Raw genomic sequence first — 26,343 nt, forward strand, 5'->3', positions numbered from 1 at the left:
TATTTTTAGTGTCTCAAGCATCTAAAGATTGAGTCTTATCTTCGATGAATTAATAGATAAATTTTTCTTAATGGATGATTGACCTAAGAACACTGGACTGATAGATTGCCAGCTGCGAGCACTTCCCAATTTATCCTGGTGGCTAGTGCACTATAAGAAAAACCCTCATAGACATCGGTGGAACAACATCGGTTTTAAGGAAAAAACGATGTCTTTGAGTATTTTACACCGATTTTTCCAAAAACCGATGTCTATAAGCGCAGATTTTGACTCATAGACATCGGTTTTTTAAGCCGATGTCTATGAGTGCCCTTTTTTCGTTAATAGACACCGATTTTAACAGTAGTTTTTAAAACTCGGTGTCTATAATAAAATAAAATAATTTAATTTTCCCACCAATACTTAGCCAAAATTTACAACATTTCACTCTTCCCTCTAAATTTCACTCTTCCCTCTAAACCTAAACCTATATCGCGCTGTCCACCACTTTCCTCCTCGACGCTGACCATCCGACTATCTCTCTCACTCTCATCTCCCTCTCTCCCTTCCTAGATCGATGCACAACACAGCTTGCCTTGTGTTTGACTGAGGCGCAGAGGATAGCAGCGTAGGCGGCTTGACCCATGGAGGACGAGGTGATAGAGTTGCATTCCATCCCCCCAACGCCGCCATGGCCGCAGATCTAGAGAGAGGGCAGTATGTGGTTGTTGTACTCTTCCTTTGCTGCAGTATGATCCTAGGACTCCAGTCGATCACAGCAGAGAGGCCTCTTGGGTCATCAACGGCGCAGGCAGGAAGCAACCGCAGCGATCGCATGGAAGACGACAAGCCTCCTCTCCTCGGTCGCCTTGTGAATTCTCTCCCCAAGAATGACTCTCACTCGCACGCTTGGCCAGTATGAAACCCTTTCCCTTCTTCTCTCAACCAAATCGTGTTCTTTTTTCCTTTTTTTTTTTTCCTGTTTTTTCTGCTTTGGTTTGAGATTGGAAGTTTGCAAATTTGGGGTGGCAGGAACTGGAGATAGGGTGGAGGGTTGTGCTCAGATCCACAATCGCTTTCGCAGGATCCGCTCTCGGGAGCGTTGGGGGACTGGGGGGAGGCGGCATCTTTGTGCCCATGTTTACTGGATTTTTTTTTTCTTTTGTAAACAGGTTTTCTTAGTTACAACTTACAAGTCTGGTAGCATCATCACAAGCACTCTTAAAAAACACAAAATGTCGTGCTTTGGATGTTGCGAAGAGAATGATAATAATCGAACTGCTGCTAGTGGTGGTCCTTATGTTGCAAGCCATTCAGCTGGTAAGGATACCTAAAATGGCCACTAGAGTTTTTTTATTCCAAATTAAGTCTTCTTCCATTTCAACTGGATGACTAAATCTATTTTGGAGGTATCATTAGCAATTTTTCAGTTCTAATGAATATGGATGCCTATTTTGCAGGAAATTATGGAGCCTATCTTTCTGCCAATACTCCTTCTAAGGGTGCCCAAACTGTTAAGCCGCAACCTATTGCAGTCCCAGCTATTCCTGTTGATGAGATTAGGGAGATCACAAAAAATTTTGGTGATGAAGCTTTGATTTGGGAGGGTTCATTTGGTAGAGTGTATTTTGGTGTCCTAAAGAATGAGAGAAGCACAACTGTAAAAAAATTGGATTCAAGCAAGCAGCCAGACCAAGAGTTTTTGGCATAGGTTTTAGTCATACTTAGTTTAACCTTATTAGTTGGGGTGTCATGCTCATATGAACAATTTTACAGGTTTCCATGGTGTCACGGCTGAAGCATGAGAATGTCGTGGAGTTGGTTGGTTATAGTGTTGAAGGAAATCTCCGTCTGTTAGCATATGAGTTTGCTACAATGGGGTCTCTCCATGACATTCTTCATGGTATGAACTTTTCTTAGGCAAACTTATCCATTATTGCAACCATGTTATTACAATGGCACATTGATTAAAATCAAGTATTAGAAAACATATACAAACAATATATTATTGGTCACTTGACTGCATAGTTTATATAAAGGACACAGACACATGTGGACATATATGTCACCAAAATATTTAAACCACTCAACTGCATAGTTTATATAAGGAACACAGATACATGTGGACATCTATGGCGTCAAAATTTTAAAGTTAATTATGTTGATGAGAGTATGTGGCAATGTGTATGAAAATATTTAAGCGTACATCTGTTACAAAACATATCCTATGATAAAACCTAAGTAATCCGTTTAAAATAAATTTTCACATCTACCACCCTTATGTCATTTTAATCAAGCTAAGTAAACTAGAAATTTTCACATCTATCACGTAGCACACTAAAAATCAACATACTGTCTCAGGTAGTTTAAAACCCCTTTTCCATTAAGGAGAGCCTCATCCTTTGTATTTGTCAATTGTCATATGACAACTTGTAATTTTTGCAATGGATCTTATGCAATACTATTTTGCCACATGATAATATCCATAACAATGTTTAATACAAACTGAACCTAAGTTCATCAATTAAACAGAGGGAACCATGTGTTGTTCTTTCCTTTGTATGCTTATTGAACAGGTAAATGTCCAGCTTAAGTTAATGTCAGGGATTGAAGATAAGTGGCTAAGTTGCTTTTTCATGGGAGCAGGACTGCTGGCTTTTGTCTATATTTCTCACCAACATGTACAACCTGTGAAGTACAAAGAAATGTGCGCATTAAAGAATTTAGTAGAATTATTCAAGGAACACAGAAAACTATAATTAATTAAATGTTATTCTGAATTTGTTTTCTAATCTCCTAGTACAACCAATCGTGTGTGGCTCATCTCATGATCATTCCAACTGTTGGAAGATGTTTATCATTTATATGTCACATTAAATCCTTCTTTCTCCCTGTGATAGATAGTAAAACATCTATATGGTCAGATAGTCCAAAATCAATTATGTTTATTTTACTCCTAAACTAAATGATAAAATAGATTCGCAGAGCGAAGCAATAGATGAGATTTTATCATCATTATGTTGATGCTCTATACTATGATTTCATGTATCAAGCTTGCCTAGAGAGTTCTAAAAGTGACAATGGATTCAGAAGATTAGCACTTCAAGCAATTTATTTAAAAGTAGCAAATAGTGATGTCTATAATTATGCACAGGATGAAAAGGAGTTAAAGGAGCACAACCAGGACAAGTGTTGTCATGGCTCCAAAGAGTTAAAATTGTCGTCGGAGCAGCAAAAGGATTGGAATACCTGCATGAGAAAGCCCAGCCTCATATCATTCATCGTGATATAAAGTCAAGTAATTTTTTACTCTTTCATGATGATGTTGCAAAAATAGCTAATTTTGATCTATCAAATCAAGCTCCTGACAGCTTATTTTAATTATTGTTCCTATTTTCCTGTGTTTGTAAGAATTCTATTGTAATGCTTATTCCTATTTTTCTGCATTTGGATCATGTGTATGAGTATGTTTTCCTTCGTAAATCAGTAGTCTTAACTCTTATCAGTTCACTTTTATTAATCTCTTGTTAATTCTTTGGTACTATTTCATATTATCCCATTTTCTGAGAAGACAATAACAGTTTTGGTTTGTAGAAGAATAGGACACATTGCTAGCAGATTGTTCTAATACAAGTTGAGTTTCTGAGGTTATCTGTTTAAATAAAAATCTTCTCTTCCTATTTCATTTTGTTCTTTTAAAAATTTATTATGTCAATATAAGTAGAATATTTTTGAGTTTATGAGTTTATCTATTTAAATAAAAATCTTCTCTTCCTATTAGCTAATTCTGTTGCTTGCTAGTGATTATGCTTATATACTATTTGCTTTACTCTCACATGTGAGAGTCAGTTCTTTTCTTACATGTTTGTTTATATCAGATATTTAAATTTATTTATTTATAGCAAGTACTCTCTTTTTTCCTGTGTTTAGGAAGGTGAAAGTGAGGATGATGTTCTTGACATGGGTGATGATGATGATGTTGAGCAACCTGAAAATGAACCAGAGGCTGTTAGGAAAGAAACAACCATTGAGAAACCTACTCCTGTTTCAACACCACCCAAAGATGTTGAAAGGCAACTGTCAAAGAAGGAGCTTAAGAAAAAGGAAATGGCAGAGTTGGATGCACTTCTACATGAAATGGGCATTGCAAATAAAGATAGTAATACTGCACAAAATGAGAAAGCTGGTAATGTCTTCTTTCACATAATTAGTTTATTTTTGATAGATAGTAAATTTTAATTCACTTGAGTTGCTTCATACATATGAAGTGATTGTTTAATGTGTGTTGAATTTGTTTATCCTTGTTATGCAAACAAGAAGCTGTTGGATTTTTCGAGCCGCAAAAACCGCTTTTTGCGTTGCGGAAACCCCGAAATCCCCCGCCACCAGATCCGTGCGAAGAATAAAATTTCGTAAAAACTTCGAGTATGAGTTTTCTAACCTAAATCTACACTAGATCTACAAAGGAGAAGAGTTTACTCTTGATGCGAAGCCCTTCGCATAATCCCGCTAGTCCAAGATTCGCCGGATCTCGAAAGTATCAAAGTAGATACTTCTCTATGAGTATCCACACGAACAAATGATGGAGAAACCTAACAAAAGGTGTGCTAGCACCCTTTGAAAGATTCGGCCAAAGAGGAGGAGAGGGAGAGAAGAAAGAGCTTGAGGAAGAAGAAGATGGAGTTACAAAACAAAATTGAAACTCCACAAGCACTAAAAGTGGCCGGCCACTTTTCATGAGGGGTTATATACTCCATGGAATTTCAAGAGTCAAAAACTCTTGATCTCCCTCATGAGGTGGCACACACATGTGCTAGCCTTGATGATGTGGCACATCACCATTAGCCACTTAATGCCAACTCACCAATGAGGTGACAAATGGTCAGGTCAAACTTGACCCTTCATCTTCCTCTCAAGTCAAGTCAAACTTGACCACTTCTCTCCCTTGGTTGATCTAATCTAACCATTGGTTCAAGTCAATTTTAATTTAATGAATCTCTATTCATTGAATTAAATTAATTAAATGAGTCTAAGTCCAAATTAGACTCACTTAACACATGAACCAAATTGAGTCCAACTCAATTAGCTCAATTTGGATTACTCTTAATCCAATTTGGTTCATCACATGGACCTAATCCTTTAGGTTCATCAAATAAACCTAATCTCCATCTAATTGTCCTTTGTGTGTGACCCTATAGGTTCTTATAACGTTGGCAATGCTCCTAAACCTATTTAGAAGCATAAGTAATGAGCGGTATCTAGCAACACATCATTACTACCCAAGTTATAAGAATGTTGAGATCCAACATCACCTTGTGACTACTAATTGTGACTTCTCACAATATATGACATTGTCCTTCTATCCTAGACATCTAGATTGATCAATATGAGGCATAGACCGTGTCATCCTCTAATCAATCTAAATCTTGAATCCCAAGTAGACTCACTCAATCAAATGAGCTCAATATCTCATTTTGACTCATTTGGGCATGACCATGCACTTAGTGGTCTCGCTCTATCAAGAATATCGATGTCACTCTCGTCATATAGGAGGGATAGATCCCATCTACATCACTCACATCCCTACGCATAATTTGTTACATACCCAGTAATCGCATTTATAGTCCACCCAGTTACGGGTGACGTTTGACGAAGCTAAAGTACGTAACTCCTTATGTAGGGAACCATGGTGACTTCAAGTCCAAGGACTAGTAGTTATACTAATAACCACATGAGAAAGTATAAGACACTCATATAACGATCCATGATACTTTCTCATGGTGGGTCATTCAGTATACATTCTCCAATGCATACCCATGTGGCAACTTGATATCTCCATATCCATGACTTGTGAGATCAAGTCATCGAGTTGACCTACATGCTAGTCTCGTCGCATTAACATTGTCCCTTAATGTTAATACTCGACTAGGAATGATTAAGATCATCTCACTATCGATTCAACCAATCGATAGATATAGGTAAGAACCTTCTACTCAAGGACGCTATTATACTTAGTTATTTAACACCAATACAAGTAAGTATAATAACCAAAACAAATACCTTTATTTATATACAAGAATATGATACAACGAGTCCATACAACAATCATCTAATGATTGGCTCTAGGGCTCTAACTAACAGAAGCAAATGGAGCAAAGTAGTGAAGGGGCGAAGAAAGAAAGTGTTGGTGCTCCTTCAGAGAACAGAATCTTAAAGAAGAAGAAATCCAAGAAAGAAAAATCATCAAAGGAACAGGAAGAGTATGATCAGAAATAGGAGAAATGAGACATTGAAGCTGAAGTGGCAGATGCATCTGCAGTTGACGTAAAGGAAAGGATAAAGAAGGTGGCCTCCATGAGGAAGAAGAAATCAAGCAAAGAGATGGATGCCGAACAGTTGAATAAAAGGGCTTCTTACTTAAGCAGTAGGTTAATTGGTACCTCAACTGGCCAATTGTAAGAAGAATATTTGTGTAATTTGTGGATGCGGATTTAATGTGTACAATACCTATTATCTTTTTATGTTGTAAGAATAATATTTGTGCTGGTTACATGGATATTGACTTGTTTGTATAATATCGATTTTTCACTGTTTCGGAAATTGAATCCGTGTCGTTAAACAATACTGATATTACATCAGTTTTCTACCCCTGCTAAAACCGGTGTCATTAACTAATATTACATAGGTTTTATACCGTTGCTGAAACAGTGTCGTTAAGTGATACTACACCGGTTCATAACCGATTCGAAAACCGGTGTCGTTAAGTAATACTACACCGGTTTTAACCCGATGTCTAAAATGACAGACCTTTTACATCGCCTTCATAGACATCGGTCGAAAATGTAATAGACAGCGGTGGAAAATCGATGTCTATGAGGGTTTTTGTTGTAGTAGTGGAAAATTTCTATAGGGTCTGGGTGATCACCCCCAGAATTAGTTAGCTTAAGATGAATACTTGGTGCTAACTAAAAAAATAGAATTTTCCTCTCCTTAACATATCTAAACTCAATGTTGTTGTGATCCAAGATAAGCTAAATAAAAACTCAATCACAGCCTAAATTAAAATTTTTCTTTATTATTTTTTAATTTTTTAATAGGCTCATGGGTTAGCCAGCCTAACCCATGACGCACCTTGGGTTGGATTAGGAGATTTTCTAATCTGCCAAGATGATGGGTTGGTCCGCCCCGCTTGACCATGGGTTGACCCATTTGATAGCACTACTTAAGGATCTAAGCTTGGGTGGAATAGCGAAAATCATTATGCATCTAAGGATCACAACAATTGTAACACCCCTAGAAAGCCTAGATAAGAAAGTAAGGATAATGAGAGTACGAATGAAAAGAAGGTGTAAATATTCTAAGTTAAATATTAAGATGGATTTAGATGATTAAAACTTTATGAAAGAAAAATAAAGTTGAGAATATAATCATCTATGCATGATTTAAAATGTATGGAATTAATGTAGACAAAAGGAAGAAATATGAGATAATATGTACATGTATGAAATATTTATGCATAATGCATAATATGGAAATATACGAATTATTATGTACAAAAGAAAATAAAATGTTAGAAGAGAGATTGAACCTTGGACCTCTTGTAAGGAACATGTATAGGATACCAAAGGGGATAGGAAAATTATTGATAAGGAGAGAAAGGATTAAGTAGTTAAGAATAAGAAAGGATTCTTTTTACTTAAAAGAAAAAGGAAGTAAAAAGAAATAAAAATATACATAACCAAGTTTTGAACCTTGGTTCTCTTGTGGATGCATGCATGTATTAACCAAGTGGGATAGGAGAGAATATTGTAAGAGGAGAGATAGGAATTTTAATTAAAGGAGAAAAAAGAGAGAGATTAAGGGAAAGAAAAGAGAGAACTCAAGAGGCATATCTCTAGAATATTCTTGTCATTTAAGGGGAGAAATGAATAGGGAGGATGAATCAAGTCAAGTTCCCTCCCCTCCTTTTAGTATAAATAGGCATGGAGGGGGGCTTCAACTTCATCCTCAACCCACTCATCCTCCTCTCCTCCCTTTGTGCCGAGACCTCCCTCTCCCCCTCTTTTCTTCTTGTTGCCGAGCAACACAAGAGGAAGGAAGCTCCTCTTCCTCCTCACTCCCTCCCTCTTCTTTCTTTCTTGTTGTTGCCGAGCAACACAAAGAGGAAGAAGCCTCTTCTTCCTCCCCTCTCCACCAAAAGACCTAGCCACTCCTCTCCTCCATTGGTGCCGAGCAAACAAGCAAGGAAGAAAGGTCCCCAAGCGAGTTCTCAAACCTAGGAAACTTAAGCGAAGAAGGTAAGTTTCCCCTCACCTGTGGTACAAGGCTTTTATGTGATTTTCGATTTATAAGGATTAGAAAACCTAGGAAAGAATTTAAGAAAATTCGGCTAAAGAAAAGGTTTTCAAATCTAGGATGATTTAAACAAGACCTCATTTCATGATAAGATTTTCTATGCTATGTAGAAGGATTCCTTTCCATGATTTTATATTGATATAATGTATGATCAGAGGAGTATCTAACCTTAGGATTTCAACCAAAAATATTTTAAAGAGGTGAGTAAGATTATTGTCTAACCGAACTAGTGCAAGGTTCCTTCTATGAAATGCTATACATAATGTTATGTAATATGCCATGATATGTGATAGCATAGGAAATGCTAAACATAATGAGGAGAAAATGAAATTATGTTATATGCCATGATATGTGATAGCATAGGAAATGCTATACATAATGTTATGTAATATGCCATGATATGTGATAGCATAGGAAATGCTAAACATAATGAGGAGAAAATGAAATTATGTTATAAGCCATGATATGTGATAGCATAGGAAATGCTATACATAATGTTATGTAATATGCCATGATATGTGATAGCATAGGAAATGCTAAACATAATGAGGAGAAAATGAAATTATGTTATATGCCATGATATGTGATAGCATAGGAAATGCTATACATAATGTTATGTAATATGCCATGATATGTGATAGCATAGGAAATGCTAAACATAATGAGGAGAAAATGAAATTATGTTATATGCCATGATATGTGATAGCATAGGAAATGCTATACATAATGTTATGTAATATGCCATGATATGTGATAGCATAAGGAAATGCTATACATAATGAAAAGAATGAAGTTATGTTATGATATGTGATAGCATAGAAAATGCTATACATAATGAAAAGAAATGATGAAAAGAATAAATGCATGAAAGATTGTTAAGGACATGATATGATAGTTATGCATGATAAGTTATTTTTATGGTTTGTACCAAGGGTGGGCTCCGTAAACGCCCCGGGGTCGATGGAGTAAGACTCGGGCCTCGTCAGTAATGGGCCTTTGAGTGCCCTAGGTCGATGGAGTAAGACTCGGGCCTAGTATGTATGAATGGTAGGGCTCAAGACTTGCTACCTTGGACCTACGCATTATGTATGTGGTACAAACCGGGATCCCCTCTAATGATGATATGAATTTCAAGTACTTATAAGTATAAGCTTTCAAATTCATGATGCATTGCCTACATATGTGCTTGAATTATCTGATGATATAATGTCATGATATGGATATGATACCCTTGTATGTCGTATGCTTATGATACTACGCATGATATTAATATACGATATTTTTGGTTTTAGTGAGTAGGAAAGGAACTTACTGAGCCATGAGTGCTCACAGCTTACTTTCCTTGTACCGCAGATAAAGAAGCTGGATGAGCTAGAGGAGCAACAGGAGGAGCAGATAGTGATGTGTGTGGTGGTGGCTCGGCAAAGAACGATCCGGACAAATTAATATTTTTAGTTATAAGTTCAATATATGCACATTTGAACAAATCAGAATATGTGATATTATGCTTAATAAATTAAATTCTTTAAAGTTTTTATTCTTCCGCTGTTATAGTAAAACATGTACGTAAGTAGTATAAGAACGTAGCGCCGCCTTTGGTTGGGTAAGAAGGGTGGGCGTTACAGTTGGTATCAGAGCCAAATTTTGCCAGCTCACTACACACACATCAAGCTCCTTCCTGCCGCTCCAAGTAAGTACAGTTGCATAATTTATTTGTATGCAAAATAGTATGATACTCTAAGATACATGAATGGTAGCCTAGGAAGGATACCTTAAGCTATACCCTAGAGAATGGTGCATGATGATAAGTAGGATGCATGAATGGTAGCCTAGATACAAGAACCTTAGGCTATAACATAAGAGGAATAATGAATCTTTAAAATCTAGTAGAAATGGACTATATCCCATTCGAATACGATCCCGAGGATGTAGAATATTTTGGCGAATACCTCGAGTTCGCGGATGAACCCGATATGCTGGAATACTTCGACAACTATGTGAGCGACTCGGAATCTCCGGAACACGGCGAGTTCGGAGAGGAAGATCTCGAGGAAATCGAGGAAGGGAATTCGGACGATAATGAAGAGCAGAAATTGTTATTCTAAGTTCGGGGACGAACTTTCAATAAGTAGGGGAGTTTGTAACACCCCTAGAAAGCCTAGATAAGAAAGTAAGGATAATGAGAGTACGAATGAAAAGAAGGTGTAAATATTCTAAGTTAAATATTAAGATGGATTTAGATGATTAAAACTTTATGAAAGAAAAATAAAGTTGAGAATATAATCATCTATGCATGATTTAAAATGTATGGAATTAATGTAGACAAAAGGAAGAAATATGAGATAATATGTACATGTATGAAATATTTATGCATAATGCATAATATGGAAATATACGAATTATTATGTACAAAAGAAAATAAAATGTTAGAAGAGAGATTGAACCTTGGACCTCTTGTAAGGAACATGTATAGGATACCAAAGGGGATAGGAAAATTATTGATAAGGAGAGAAAGGATTAAGTAGTTAAGAATAAGAAAGGATTCTTTTTACTTAAAAGAAAAAGGAAGTAAAAAGAAATAAAAATATACATAACCAAGTTTTGAACCTTGGTTCTCTTGTGGATGCATGCATGTATTAACCAAGTGGGATAGGAGAGAATATTGTAAGAGGAGAGATAGGAATTTTAATTAAAGGAGAAAAAAGAGAGAGATTAAGGGAAAGAAAAGAGAGAACTCAAGAGGCATATCTCTAGAATATTCTTGTCATTTAAGGGGAGAAATGAATAGGGAGGATGAATCAAGTCAAGTTCCCTCCCCTCCTTTTAGTATAAATAGGCATGGAGGGGGGCTTCAACTTCATCCTCAACCCACTCATCCTCCTCTCCTCCCTTTGTGCCGAGACCTCCCTCTCCCCCTCTTTTCTTCTTGTTGCCGAGCAACACAAGAGGAAGGAAGCTCCTCTTCCTCCTCACTCCCTCCCTCTTCTTTCTTTCTTGTTGTTGCCGAGCAACACAAAGAGGAAGAAGCCTCTTCTTCCTCCCCTCTCCACCAAAAGACCTAGCCACTCCTCTCCTCCATTGGTGCCGAGCAAACAAGCAAGGAAGAAAGGTCCCCAAGCGAGTTCTCAAACCTAGGAAACTTAAGCGAAGAAGGTAAGTTTCCCCTCACCTGTGGTACAAGGCTTTTATGTGATTTTCGGATTTATAAGGATTAGAAAACCTAGGAAAGAATTTAAGAAAATTCGGCTAAAGAAAAGGTTTTCAAATCTAGGATGATTTAAACAAGACCTCATTTCATGATAAGATTTTCTATGCTATGTAGAAGGATTCCTTTCCATGATTTTATATTGATATAATGTATGATCAGAGGAGTATCTAACCTTAGGATTTCAACCAAAAATATTTTAAAGAGGTGAGTAAGATTATTGTCTAACCGAACTAGTGCAAGGTTCCTTCTATGAAATGCTATACATAATGTTATGTAATATGCCATGATATGTGATAGCATAGGAAATGCTAAACATAATGAGAAGAAAATGAAATTATGTTATATGCCATGATATGTGATAGCATAGGAAATGCTATACATAATGTTATGTAATATGCCATGATATGTGATAGCATAGGAAATGCTAAACATAATGAGGAGAAAATGAAATTATGTTATAAGCCATGATATGTGATAGCATAGGAAATGCTATACATAATGTTATGTAATATGCCATGATATGTGATAGCATAGGAAATGCTAAACATAATGAGGAGAAAATGAAATTATGTTATATGCCATGATATGTGATAGCATAGGAAATGCTATACATAATGTTATGTAATATGCCATGATATGTGATAGCATAGGAAATGCTAAACATAATGAGGAGAAAATGAAATTATGTTATATGCCATGATATGTGATAGCATAGGAAATGCTATACATAATGTTATGTAATATGCCATGATATGTGATAGCATAAGGAAATGCTATACATAATGAAAAGAATGAAGTTATGTTATGATATGTGATAGCATAGAAAATGCTATACATAATGAAAAGAAATGATGAAAAAGAATAAATGCATGAAAGATTGTTAAGGACATGATATGATAGTTATGCATGATAAGTTATTTTTATGGTTTGTACCAAGGGTGGGCTCCGTAAACGCCCCGGGGTCGATGGAGTAAGACTCGGGCCTCGTCAGTAATGGGCCTTTGAGTGCCCTAGGTCGATGGAGTAAGACTCGGGCCTAGTATGTATGAATGGTAGGGCTCAAGACTTGCTACCTTGGACCTACGCATTATGTATGTGGTACAAACCGGGATCCCCTCTAATGATGATATGAATTTCAAGTACTTATAAGTATAAGCTTTCAAATTCATGATGCATTGCCTACATATGTGCTTGAATTATCTGATGATATAATGTCATGATATGGATATGATACCCTTGTATGTCGTATGCTTATGATACTACGCATGATATTAATATACGATATTTTTGGTTTTAGTGAGTAGGAAAGGAACTTACTGAGCCATGAGTGCTCACAGCTTACTTTCCTTGTACCGCAGATAAAGAAGCTGGATGAGCTAGAGGAGCAACAGGAGGAGCAGATAGTGATGTGTGTGGTGGTGGCTCGGCAAAGAACGATCCGGACAAATTAATATTTTTAGTTATAAGTTCAATATATGCACATTTGAACAAATCAGAATATGTGATATTATGCTTAATAAATTAAATTCTTTAAAGTTTTTATTCTTCCGCTGTTATAGTAAAACATGTACGTAAGTAGTATAAGAACGTAGCGCCGCCTTTGGTTGGGTAAGAAGGGCGGGCGTTACAGTTGGTATCAGAGCGAGGTTTTGCCAGCTCACTACACACACATCAAGCTCCTTCCTGCCGCTCCAAGTAAGTACAGTTGCATAATTTATTTGTATGCAAAATAGTATGATACTCTAAGATACATGAATGGTAGCCTAGGAAGGATACCTTAAGCTATACCCTAGAGAATGGTGCATGATGATAAGTAGGATGCATGAATGGTAGCCTAGATACAAGAACCTTAGGCTATAACATAAGAGGAATAATGAATCTTTAAAATCTAGTAGAAATGGACTATATCCCATTCGAATACGATCCCGAGGATGTAGAATATTTTGGCGAATACCTCGAGTTCGCGGATGAACCCGATATGCTGGAATACTTCGACAACTATGTGAGCGACTCGGAATCTCCGGAATACGGCGAGTTCGGAGAGGAAGATCTCGAGGAAATCGAGGAAGGGAATTCGGACGATAATGAAGAGCAGAAATTGTTATTCTAAGTTCGGGGACGAACTTTCAATAAGTAGGGGAGTTTGTAACACCCCTAGAAAGCCTAGATAAGAAAGTAAGGATAATGAGAGTACGAATGAAAAGAAGGTGTAAATATTCTAAGTTAAATATTAAGATGGATTTAGATGATTAAAACTTTATGAAAGAAAAATAAAGTTGAGAATATAATCATCTATGCATGATTTAAAATGTATGGAATTAATGTAGACAAAAGGAAGAAATATGAGATAATATGTACATGTATGAAATATTTATGCATAATGCATAATATGGAAATATACGAATTATTATGTACAAAAGAAAATAAAATGTTAGAAGAGAGATTGAACCTTGGACCTCTTGTAAGGAACATGTATAGGATACCAAAGGGGATAGGAGAATTATTGATAAGGAGAGAAAGGATTAAGTAGTTAAGAATAAGAAAGGATTCTTTTACTTAAAAGAAAAAGGAAGTAAAAAGAAATAAAAATATACATAACCAAGTTTTGAACCTTGGTTCTCTTGTGGATGCATGCATGTATTAACCAAGTGGGATAGGAGAGAATATTGTAAGAGGAGAGATAGGAATTTTAATTAAAGGAGAAAAAAGAGAGAGATTAAGGGAAAGAAAAGAGAGAACTCAAGAGGCATATCTCTAGAATATTCTTGTCATTTAAGGGGAGAAATGAATAGGGAGGATGAATCAAGTCAAGTTCCCTCCCCTCCTTTTAGTATAAATAGGCATGGAGGGGGGCTTCAACTTCATCCTCAACCCACTCATCCTCCTCTCCTCCCTTTGTGCCGAGACCTCCCTCTCCCCCTCTTTTCTTCTTGTTGCCGAGCAACACAAGAGGAAGGAAGCTCCTCTTCCTCCTCACTCCCTCCCTCTTCTTTCTTTCTTGTTGTTGCCGAGCAACACAAAGAGGAAGAAGCCTCTTCTTCCTCCCCTCTCCACCAAAAGACCTAGCCACTCCTCTCCTCCATTGGTGTCGAGCAAACAAGCAAGGAAGAAAGGTCCCCAAGCGAGTTCTCAAACCTAGGAAACTTAAGCGAAGAAGGTAAGTTTCCCCTCACCTGTGGTACAAGGCTTTTATGTGATTTTCGGATTTATAAGGATTAGAAAACCTAGGAAAGAATTTAAGAAAATTCGGCTAAAGAAAAGGTTTTCAAATCTAGGATGATTTAAACAAGACCTCATTTCATGATAAGATTTTCTATGCTATGTAGAAGGATTCCTTTCCATGATTTTATATTGATATAATGTATGATCAGAGGAGTATCTAACCTTAGGATTTCAACCAAAAATATTTTAAAGAGGTGAGTAAGATTATTGTCTAACCGAACTAGTGCAAGGTTCCTTCTATGAAATGCTATACATAATGTTATGTAATATGCCATGATATGTGATAGCATAGGAAATGCTAAACATAATGAGGAGAAAATGAAATTATGTTATATGCCATGATATGTGATAGCATAGGAAATGCTATACATAATGTTATGTAATATGCCATGGTATGTGATAGCATAGGAAATGCTAAACATAATGAGGAGAAAATGAAATTATGTTATAAGCCATGATATGTGATAGCATAGGAAATGCTATACATAATGTTATGTAATATGCCATGATATGTGATAGCATAGGAAATGCTAAACATAATGAGGAGAAAATGAAATTATGTTATATGCCATGATATGTGATAGCATAGGAAATGCTATACATAATGTTATGTAATATGCCATGATATGTGATAGCATAGGAAATGCTAAACATAATGAGGAGAAAATGAAATTATGTTATATGCCATGATATGTGATAGCATAAGGAAATGCTATACATAATGAAAAGAATGAAGTTATGTTATGATATGTGATAGCATAGAAAATGCTATACATAATGAAAAGAAATGATGAAAAAGAATAAATGCATGAAAGATTGTTAAGGACATGATATGATAGTTATGCATGATAAGTTATTTTTATGGTTTGTACCAAGGGTGGGCTCCGTAAATGCCCCGGGGTCGATGGAGTAAGACTCGGGCCTCATCAGTAATGGGCCTTTGAGTGCCCTAGGTCGATGGAGTAAGACTCGGGCCTAGTATGTATGAATGGTAGGGCTCAAGACTTGCTACCTTGGACCTACGCATTATGTATGTGGTACAAACCGGGATCCCCTCTAATGATGATATGAATTTCAAGTACTTATAAGTATAAGCTTTCAAATTCATGATGCATTGCCTACATATGTGCTTGAATTATCTGATGATATAATGTCATGATATGGATATGATACCCTTGTATGTCGTATGCTTATGATACTACGCATGATATTAATATACGATGATTTTTGGTTTTAGTGAGTAGGAAAGGAACTTACTGAGCCATGAGTGCTCACAGCTTACTTTCCTTGTACCGCAGATAAAGAAGTTGGATGAGCTAGAGGAGCAACAGGAGGAGCAGATAGTGATGTGTGTGGTGGTGGCTCGGCAAAGAACGATCCGGACAAATTAATATTTTTTGTTATAAGTTCAATATATGCACATTTGAACAAATCAGAATATGTGATATTATGCTTAATAAATTAAATTCTTTAAAGTTTTTATTCTTCCGCTGTTATAGTAAAACATGTACGTAAGTAGTATAAGAACGTAGCGCCGCCTTTGGTTGGGTAAGAAGGGCGGGCGTTACAACAATGGTGAGGGCTAGGCCTATCTTGGTTGCAAACACCACCTTGTGCGGATAGGATCAGCCGAATGCTAGCCCTTAAGGGAGAGGCCTTTCCAAGCAACTGCTCCATTGGAGAGGCGCTAGAAGCAAATACATGGTAGGGAAAAGGGCTTATTGTCGAGATTGGGGAAGAAGGTGGGAGAGAGAAGGCACTCATTGCTTCATTACTTGAAGGTGTAATGGAAGGATCCGAGCTTGAGTAAGGGAGGCAAAAGATTTGGTTCCATGGTAAAGCCCAATTAAGAAAATGACTATAGGTAGTCTAGTCAATAATACTTTGATAAGTAAGTCCTTTCAAGGACTCAATCAATAATATAACTAAGTTACAAGGCATAGAAAGATTATATAGCTTTAGGTAAATAAGATCGCATCCATATCATACATTCATACACAGTCTACCCATTATAAAACAATATACATGGGGTCATAAGATTCTTAAGTTTTTTGCACTCATGTTGGCATTTCAATGATAGCTTTGCTCAGTATACTAGATCTAAGAAAATGACAAAAAAATGACTTGAAAAACTCTCTTTAGTTAAAATTGATCACTTAATCATGTTATTGATCTACTCCTAAAAATTGATCTCTAATTATATAACTCTAGTGATGTGGTCCAAATCCCAAGTCCATGATATGTGTCTTCAAGTAATAAAAAGATCGAATTCACAAGGACTGATGGTCAAATACTAGTTTACTTTTCAAATATAATTGTCTAAACATTGCTTTGGTTTGGTTTGTTAGAAAACTAAAGATCTATTGTGAGAGATTAAAGAATTGAGAGAGAAAACAAAGAATCGAGTGAGAAGAAGAAAAGGAAGAGTGATCTTGGTGAAATTGATTGGAAGAAGCAATTCTATGATTTCAATTTTACCTCAATGAATGTAAACAACTAATCTATTGTTTGGTTTCCTATTCTCAATGATAATTTATAAGGTAGACTAACCTAGGTATCCGATGCAAATTTTTGGGATTACACCTGTATATCCATTCCAATTTATCGTTTACTTTTAGAGCAACAGAGCCTAGGGATTGCTTTCTTAAGGAGATCCCTGTCACGCCCCAGAGGAGTCCCCGTCCGAAGAAATTTCGGCAGCATCTCCCTTGTACGGCAGACAATCTGAAACTTTCTACATATCTCCATACCTCAGCCACATGCGGCTGGAATAATAACAATAAATATAACACAACCACACAAACATCCACGCAGTTATATAAAATCAAACAAAGCAGTAATACTCTGACTCGAAAACTACCCTACTCAACTACACTCGTAAAACTCAAATCCGACGAAACTCACCTCTTATGCCGACCCGGCAGGCATGTAGTAGAATAAGACCAAATAAAATCCATCGACATCACAATAATAAATACAACGTCCAAGTATCAAACAAATCAAGTCTAAACATAGACAAACGAGAAGAAAACTCAAAAGTCAATCAATCCTCGAGGTCTGCAGGGGATCTAGCACTACGTGCAGTGGGAACTAGCGACTGGAACTCCCTCCTGACAGCATCAACCTGAAAATAACAACAATGGAGGCGGGGTGAGTCCAACACTCAGCAGGTACAATTGATATGCAAAGTAAAGAAACAACACCTAGCACTAATCATGCGTACAGTCTCCTGAATACGAGAAGGATAAATGCAACTGAAACGAAATCAGGAGAATACTGTACTAACCAGGTCCTGAGTATAAGGTCAAACAATCCGAGGGATAAGGAAATCCTGTATGCATGTCAAACATAGGTATCCAAACAATATGCAGCATATAAATGCAGCAAACACAAACACAAGCAATAAATGCATCATGCATATGATGCCAATGATGCGTCCTGGTCACCCCTGACGTCAGTCGATCATCTCACACACAATAGTGAGGCCGAGTGGGTAGGGCTGTGACAACCGTGCACTCTGTTGTCACTACTCCTGATGAGTGACCGAGTGGACGGGATGCTGTCGGAGTACACCTATCCTCCTACCCCAAATCATAGATGGGGGAGCACAATGCTCTCAACTCCCGGTACACGATGACGGGGAGGAATCCCTGCCGGATAACACGTTGTGTCACACTACCCATGAGCGGACCAACGGTGCCTAACAGAGTCCCTGCTGCAACACACTCTGCCTGAATCGACCACTAACCCATGAGTGGTGGTGTGTGCAGATCCATGTAACTGGCGATGTGCTCAACAATAATGGAGCGGACTATCGCACAGCATGCAATCATGCAAATGATGCATGGCAATAACCATATAAACATCCTGACCTAATCCATATATATAGAAAAATGCACCCTTGGTCAACGAATCATATCGAATCAAAGGTACACAGAAGGTATAAAACCCTAGGTCCTGAACATGGTGAAGCATGGTATATCACTACCCCCTATAAGCATTTATAAACAGGTAAAATATACATGAGATGCAAATCAATCAATCAATCAAGCACGTACCAAGATTTGGGTAGTAATTAACCGAAACAGATAAGAAACACAATTGATGCAATATGTTAATTTCATTACTAAGTATATCAAATACAAAAAGTCAAAAGTACCCGCCTCCAATCGAAAAGTCCAAGCTGGTCCAAACACGACGTCGAGATACTCGTCTCGAGTCACAGTCCTGTGTCACCGATATATAAATATTTTATTTAGCTACAACTCAAATGCATAACCAAATACAAATCCTTATTTACCAGAAACAGTAACTATTCCAAATTTCCATTTTATGTGTAACAACAGCAAGGATAAATTCCTCCTATAAACCAACACAATTAATCATCAATTAAATCTGATTTATCCCCCTATTAAATCTGTTTCTCAGTAAATCTAGCACCTCAAATCAACACAACCATTTCCTCCAATCCACACTTATAATTAGAAATTATTTTCCACCACCAAACATAACACCATCATCAAATAACAAACAAACTCCAATGTACAATCGAAATCACTTCTAAAACTTACCTAATTTGCCCTCCTCTATTGAATCACAGCCGGAGAAGTTGCTGCCAGAACAATGCCCGGAGCTAGGTAGAGCCGCTAACCTCCAAATCCAACACTAAAATTCCCAAATCCTACTGTATAGGTCAAATATCCATCATACAGTTAAAATTCCAGTACAAATCATGAAATCAAATCCTGCAAATCCAATACCTTGCAAGCTTCACTCCAAATCCAGGTTAGCAGCCTTCTCTCAGGCGAACTCCACTTGCTACTGTGGTGGTGAACCGGCAGAGATCATCAATGGCACTAGGGCATCGGGTCAAAGGGGCAGCAGCTGAGGGGATCGCAACTAGGGCACAGTGGCGAAAATCAGAGGGCTCTCGGTGGCTGGCGGCTAGGGCACAGGGAATTTTAGCCGGCGATGAGAGCTCGGGTGGCTAGCCATCGGCCGCGACGCTGTGGCGTCAGGAGTGGGACGTCGACGCTAGGGCAGAGGGGAGTCGGCAGCCAGCAATCGAGTGGTGTCGGCGGTCCAGTCGACGCTGCTGGATGGAAGAGGGAACCCCCGGTTAAGTAAGAATGGTCGCGAGGGGGTAGAGCACCCGGCGGTGCTGTCGGGTGGAGAAGGCGCAGAGAGGAGAGGGGTTCGTCTCTTGATCAAGCGCTGGTGAGGAAGAAACCACTGGGGCCGGCGGTTAGGGCAAACCGACGGCTCGGGTGCGCGCAGAGGAGGAGTCGGCACTCGGTTTCGGCGAGGCAGAGAAGGGAAAAACAAATAAAGAAAATAAAGAAAATAAAATAAAAAGGAAATGTAAATATAAACATTTCCTCACTTAAAGGGGATAACCTAAACAGGCTTTTCCGGGGCCTCGTTTTTTTATCCCCGTTAACTCATCCGTACGAGCTCCGAAAAATTTCCAAAAATTCTGGAAAATTCCCTTATTATTAATCTCTATTTTCTGCTATTTTACATTCTCCCCCACTTATAAAAATTTGGTCCCCAAATTTCGTTATCTACCATCAGCACATTACTAACAACAGGTAAAGAGTATAAATGCTAAACGGTAAATTAAATCACATACCTCCTGTGAAAAGATGGGGATATCGAGCTCGGATCGTATCCTCGAGCTCCCAAGTAGCCTCCTCGTCCGAATGATGCTGTCATCCGACTTTAACCAGCTGAATAGTCTTGTTCTGCAACTGACGTTCTTTCCGGTCTAGAATCCATACCGGAACCTCCTCATAGGTGACGTCAGGCTGAAAGGAGAACTGAGATTATCTATCAACACATGTATCAGATCGGGTACGTATCTCCTCAGCGTAGATACGTGGAATACGGCGCGAACGCCTGCCAAGGACGGTAATAGTGCCAATCGATAAGCTACTGCTCCAATCCTTTCCGAGATCTGGAAAGGTCCAATTTATCGCGGAGCTAGCTTACCTCTGAGGTCAATCTCTTCACCCCTTTCGTGGGTGAAACTCGTAGAAATACCTGGTCGCAAATGGAGAACTCTAAGGGTCTCCGACTCCGGTCAGCATAACACTCCTGGCAGTCTTATGCCTCTGACATCCTCTGTCTGATAATATGGACCACTTTGCCTCACGTTGAGCTCTATGAGGTCTCAACAACTGGGTCTCTCGGATTCTCGTCCTGATCGACGATTGAGCAACTATGGTAACAAGAATACCCTGCTCTGTCTGTCCCTGTTCCTGAATGTCTAACTCAGAGAAATCCTGAATCAAATCTGTGACCACAACTCGGTGGCAAGCTAAAGTCCCTCTAGACCTCTAGCTAAGTGCATCGGCAACCACATTAGCTTTTCCCCGGTGATAGCTAATGATACAATCATAATCCTTCAGGAACTCCATCTATGTCCTCGGTCAAAGATTAAGTTCCTTCTGAGTGAACAGATATTTGAGACTCCGATGGTCAGTGAGAATCTCAATGTAATATCATACAGGTACTACCACCAAATCTTCAGGGAAAAATAATAACGGCCAACTCCAGATCATGAACTGAGTATTTTCTTCTCAGGCTCCCTCAACTATCGAGAAGCATATAAGAACGCTCTACCGTGCTACCTCAGAACAGCACCCATACCCTGTAGAGACGCGTCGGTGTAGAGGACAAATTCGTCCTCTTCTGAAGGTAAAAACCAAAAATCAAAGCCGACACTAGTCTCCGCTTCAGCTCTTAGAAGCTGGTCTTGAAATCCTCAGTCCAAGTAAACTTCACGCCTTTAATGGTCACGCGTGAAAGTAGCATAGCTATGCGGAAGAAACCCTCGACGAAAGGTCTGTAATATCCTGCGAGTCACAAAAGACTGCGGATCTCCTACACTGATTTCGGCTGCTCCCAACGGTAACAACCTCTATCTCCTGTGGAACCACGGTACACTCCTACTAGTGACCGTGTGTCCCAAACATCATAACAAAAGACAATCCAAACCAGCACTACTGATAATCACATATAGATGTTCTCGTCGAATCATCTCTAGATCTATGCAAAGGTAGTGTACGTGACTCACCTCGGATCCGTAATAGATCACAACATCGTCCACAAAGATAATGGAAACCTATCCAAACATCCTCGACATACCAGGATCATCGAGTCCCTGAAAACATCTAAGGCACTGTAAGCCTATATGGCAAAAACCAAGACACATAATGTCCGTATCACAGACATTTCTATCCATAAGATCTCCAATAATAAATCGAAAAATCTGATCATCAATAACATAAATCACCAAAGAATAAATCCTCCAGGGTGAGAGCAACGCTCCATCACAGGAAACACCACATATGTGGGAGCAACGCTCTACCACAAGAAATCCTCAATATGTGGGAGCAACACTCCACCACAAATAATCTGAAATATGTATCTGCAATAAATATAGGAGCAATGCTCCGCTACCAGCAATCCGTGATATGTGGGAGCAACGCTCCACCACAAAACAATACCTAAGTACCCCAAGGCACCTAACTATCCAGCTAGAGACTGTACAAAATCTCTCTACCACAATTCACTGTGGTTAGCCTATGATATAACAACCTAGTAACTAATCAAATACATCATCAACTCTATCAGCATCCTAGTGGGTCATCCACTGATAGGAAAATTAGTTGATGGGTTAATTAACAAATAAGATAATGCAGTCACTCCACATTCTGCATTCAGTATAAGTAGAATCATCATACTGCTACCAATATATACACCTAGCACACATGCTCACACAACATATGTATGATCAACAAAATCCTCCAATTATTATACACCAAGCATACCCACAACATAGGCATAAATCATCGTGCTACCTCCAACAATGCATACCGAACCCGTGTGCATATATCAACATAGGTATAATCGACAATACACCTCAAACAACCTCACATGGCATATATACACCTATGCCAAGAGTATAACCAACATATACTTCCAATAAAGCATACTAAACTCAGGTGCACTCACAAATCAAACATAATCAAAAAGTTACCTCTGATACCACACCAAACACATATGTACATATCCCAACTCAGATTAAATCGACAAAATGCCTCCATCAAAACACCACCGATGTACTTATACTACATCTCGGATTTAATCAACAAGATATCTTCAATAATACCTCCAGATACATACACCCAACTACATATCTATGATCCACAAGGAACCTTCAAACCATAACAGAACATGGATACATATACTAGTTGCAAATGGACAGTCTACCACAGGACTCCTACAACCCAAAACAATCATGATATACATGCAAAATCAGCATACCAGCTCAATCAAAGAGACCAACCTTATGCTACCAACACTCATGGGTTACCGGTATATCTAAACAAAATTCATGCATATGTATCAAGCATGAATACATCAATCAAAGGCAACCCAAAATAAAGCAGCCTAATCATCCAGTATCAACCCTGCTCTAGGTTCAAAGGAACTGGTATCGGACAAGAAAAATATACACACCGTGGTATAACATTGCCAGTCAATGTCATACACTACCAAGACTATATCCAATGGGAAAAAAAAAATTATCATCATAAATCCAAATGTACTCTCCCAGTTTACACTAGTAACGATTGTATCCCATAAGTGTTAAGCAATTAGCTCTACACTTCCTTACACCAGCGGGGTCACATATCCCAACGCACCCTCTAAGTTATCCCACCAGGTATATACAGTCCACGGTCAAAGTCTTCATGGAATAGGATACATCGATCCTTTATAAACTATCCAAGCTGAAAATGATTTCTGACTAAATCAGTCCTTCCCACATCAGTACAAAACATGTACTCAAAGGTTCTCTAGATACATAACTAAGCACAAATAACCTAAAGGTTCGAACCTCTAAAAATAGAGTATGGCAATCCTCTACTGATCAACCAACAAAAACTAAATCATTCATCTACTAACTAATCAAAAATACCTTAATCCTCCACAAGCAACTAAGGTATATCCAACCACATAATATCATATGTATAAATGTGTACGACCCAAAAGAAAAAGTCAGAATTTAAGAACATCAAGACACTCTCATCTTCATCCTCAAAAACATCAGCCCACACTATATCAGATGAATAAATCTCTACTCCCCATGAGGGCAAGTTAGCACTCAAAACATCAATCATTATTTATCCACATAGTCTCATATCAGAGGAAGCATATATCAAATTTTTTTTTTTTCATCCTGTTAACTATCCATAACCAACCAGATTTATTAAAATCTCATAGGCACATTCAACCGTAAACTCTCCAGCACCCAATTTATAATCTGATCACCAACCATAATCATCAAACCTGTGAATATCATAAATGACACTCACTATGTCACCATCAATGACAACCCAAATATAAATCATCAAAATAGTTATCCACTAATAGATCATCAAAGCAAATATCTAGTAATTGATCATCAGACAACCACATAACATTTACTCTCATAAATCATTAGAAAATCAACATATCATAATATCTGATCTCACAATATCCCTCAACCTCAAACCATTCTCAACAATGATCAAACATGGTAACCCCCAATGATCAATTTCCATCGTACCTGGTACCCTAATATCCAAAAGATATGAGTATAAAACTCTCCTGGCTAAGTCAACAGAAATATGTAGGTATCATCCACTACCCAGCTAACAATAGCAGAGGCTAGTATGTGCCTCCATCTCCTACGAGTAGTAACAGAAGCTAACACTACTGATGGTATGATAAGAAAAATCACCAGAGATTATAATCCTTTATCTCTATTAAGGTCAACCATCCTCAATGGCTAACCCATCACAAGTAATATGTGCTACAGCAACCAGACAGGTACTAAATAAAGAATGCTAATACCTGTCATAAACTATAAAATTAAACATCATACCTATATGCCGTCTGGAGATGTTCCGTCGCTGTCCAGTCCCCAATTTGATCTCAAAATTCCGAACGTACATATCGCCGGAAATCCAAATAAATCCGAAACGGAAATCCTAAACATAACCATATCGAAAATCCGATAATGCCCAGTTTGACTCGCAAACCTGGCTAGCCCAAATATCCAGAATACCAACAACAGGTATCCGATAAATCTCCAGAACACCAAAAGCAGGTATCATAACCCGCTCTGATACCAAATAAATTGGTATCAGATAAATCCCGAAAATCCAAAATACGAAACAAAAGATCGTAAAATTGTGCTCTGATACCACTAAATTGTCACGCCCCAGAGGAGTCCCCGTCCGAAGAAATTTCGGCAGCATCTCCCTTGTACGGCGGACAATCTGAAACTTTCTACATATCTCCATACCTCAGCCACATGCGGCTGGAATAATAACAATAAATATAACACAACCACACAAACATCCACGCAGTTATATATAATCAAACAAAGCAGTAATACTCTGACTCGAAAACTACCCTACTCAACTACACTCGTAAAACTCAAATCCGACGAAACTCACATCTTATGCCGACCTGGCAGACATGTAGTAGAATAAGACCAAATAAAATCCATCGACATCACAATAATAAATACAACGTCCAAGTATCAAACAAATCAAGTCTAAACATAGACAAACGAGAAGAAAACTCAAAAGTCAATCAATCCTCGAGGTCTGCAGGGGATCTAGCACTACGTGCAGTGGGAACTAGCGACTGGAACTCCCTCCTGACAGCATCAACCTGAAAATAACAACAATGGAGGCGGGGTGAGTCCAACACTCAGCAGGTACAATTGATATGCAAAGTAAAGAAACAACACCTAGCACTAATCATGCGTACAGTCTCCTGAATACGAGAAGGATAAATGCAACTGAAACGAAATCAGGAGAATACTGTACTAACCAGGTCCTGAGTATAAGGTCAAACAGTCCGAGGGATAAGGAAATCCTGTATGCATGTCAAACATAGGTATCCAAACAATATGCAGCATATAAATGCAGCAAACACAAACACAAGCAATAAATGCATCATGCATATGATGCCAATGATGCGTCCTGGTCACCCCTGACGCCAGTCGATCATCTCACACACAATAGTGAGGCCGAGTGGGTAGGGCTGTGACAACCGTGCACTCTGTCGTCACTACTCCTGATGAGTGACCGAGTGGACGGGATGCTGTCGGAGTACACCTATCCTCCTACCCCAAATCATAGATGGGGGAGCGCAATGCTCTCAACTCCCGGTACACGATGACGGGGAGGAATCCCTGCCGGATAACACGTTGTGTCACACTACCCATGAGCGGACCAACGGTGCCTAACAGAGTCCCTGCTGCAACACACTCTGCCTGAATCGACCACTAACCCATGAGTGGTGGTGTGTGCAGATCCATGTAACTGGCGATGTGCTCAACAATAATGGAGCGGACTATCGCACAGCATGCAATCATGCAAATGATGCATGGCAATAACCATATAAACATCCTGACCTAATCCATATATATAGAAAAATGCACCCTTGGTCAACGAATCATATCGAATCAAAGGTACACAGAAGGTATAAAAACCTAGGTCCTGAACATGGTGAAG

At 38.4% G+C, this 26,343-nt stretch overlaps 1 pseudogene; it reads left to right on the forward strand.

The window, feature by feature from the left end:
- Positions 1 to 670: 670 nt before the first annotated feature.
- LOC122033892 lies at positions 671 to 3,360 on the forward strand (annotated as a pseudogene).
- The last annotated feature ends 22,983 nt before the right edge of the window (positions 3,361 to 26,343 follow it).

The sequence above is a fragment of the Zingiber officinale genome, chromosome 11B, assembly GCF_018446385.1.
Source record: "Zingiber officinale cultivar Zhangliang chromosome 11B, Zo_v1.1, whole genome shotgun sequence".
Taxonomy (NCBI): Eukaryota; Viridiplantae; Streptophyta; class Magnoliopsida; order Zingiberales; family Zingiberaceae; genus Zingiber; species Zingiber officinale.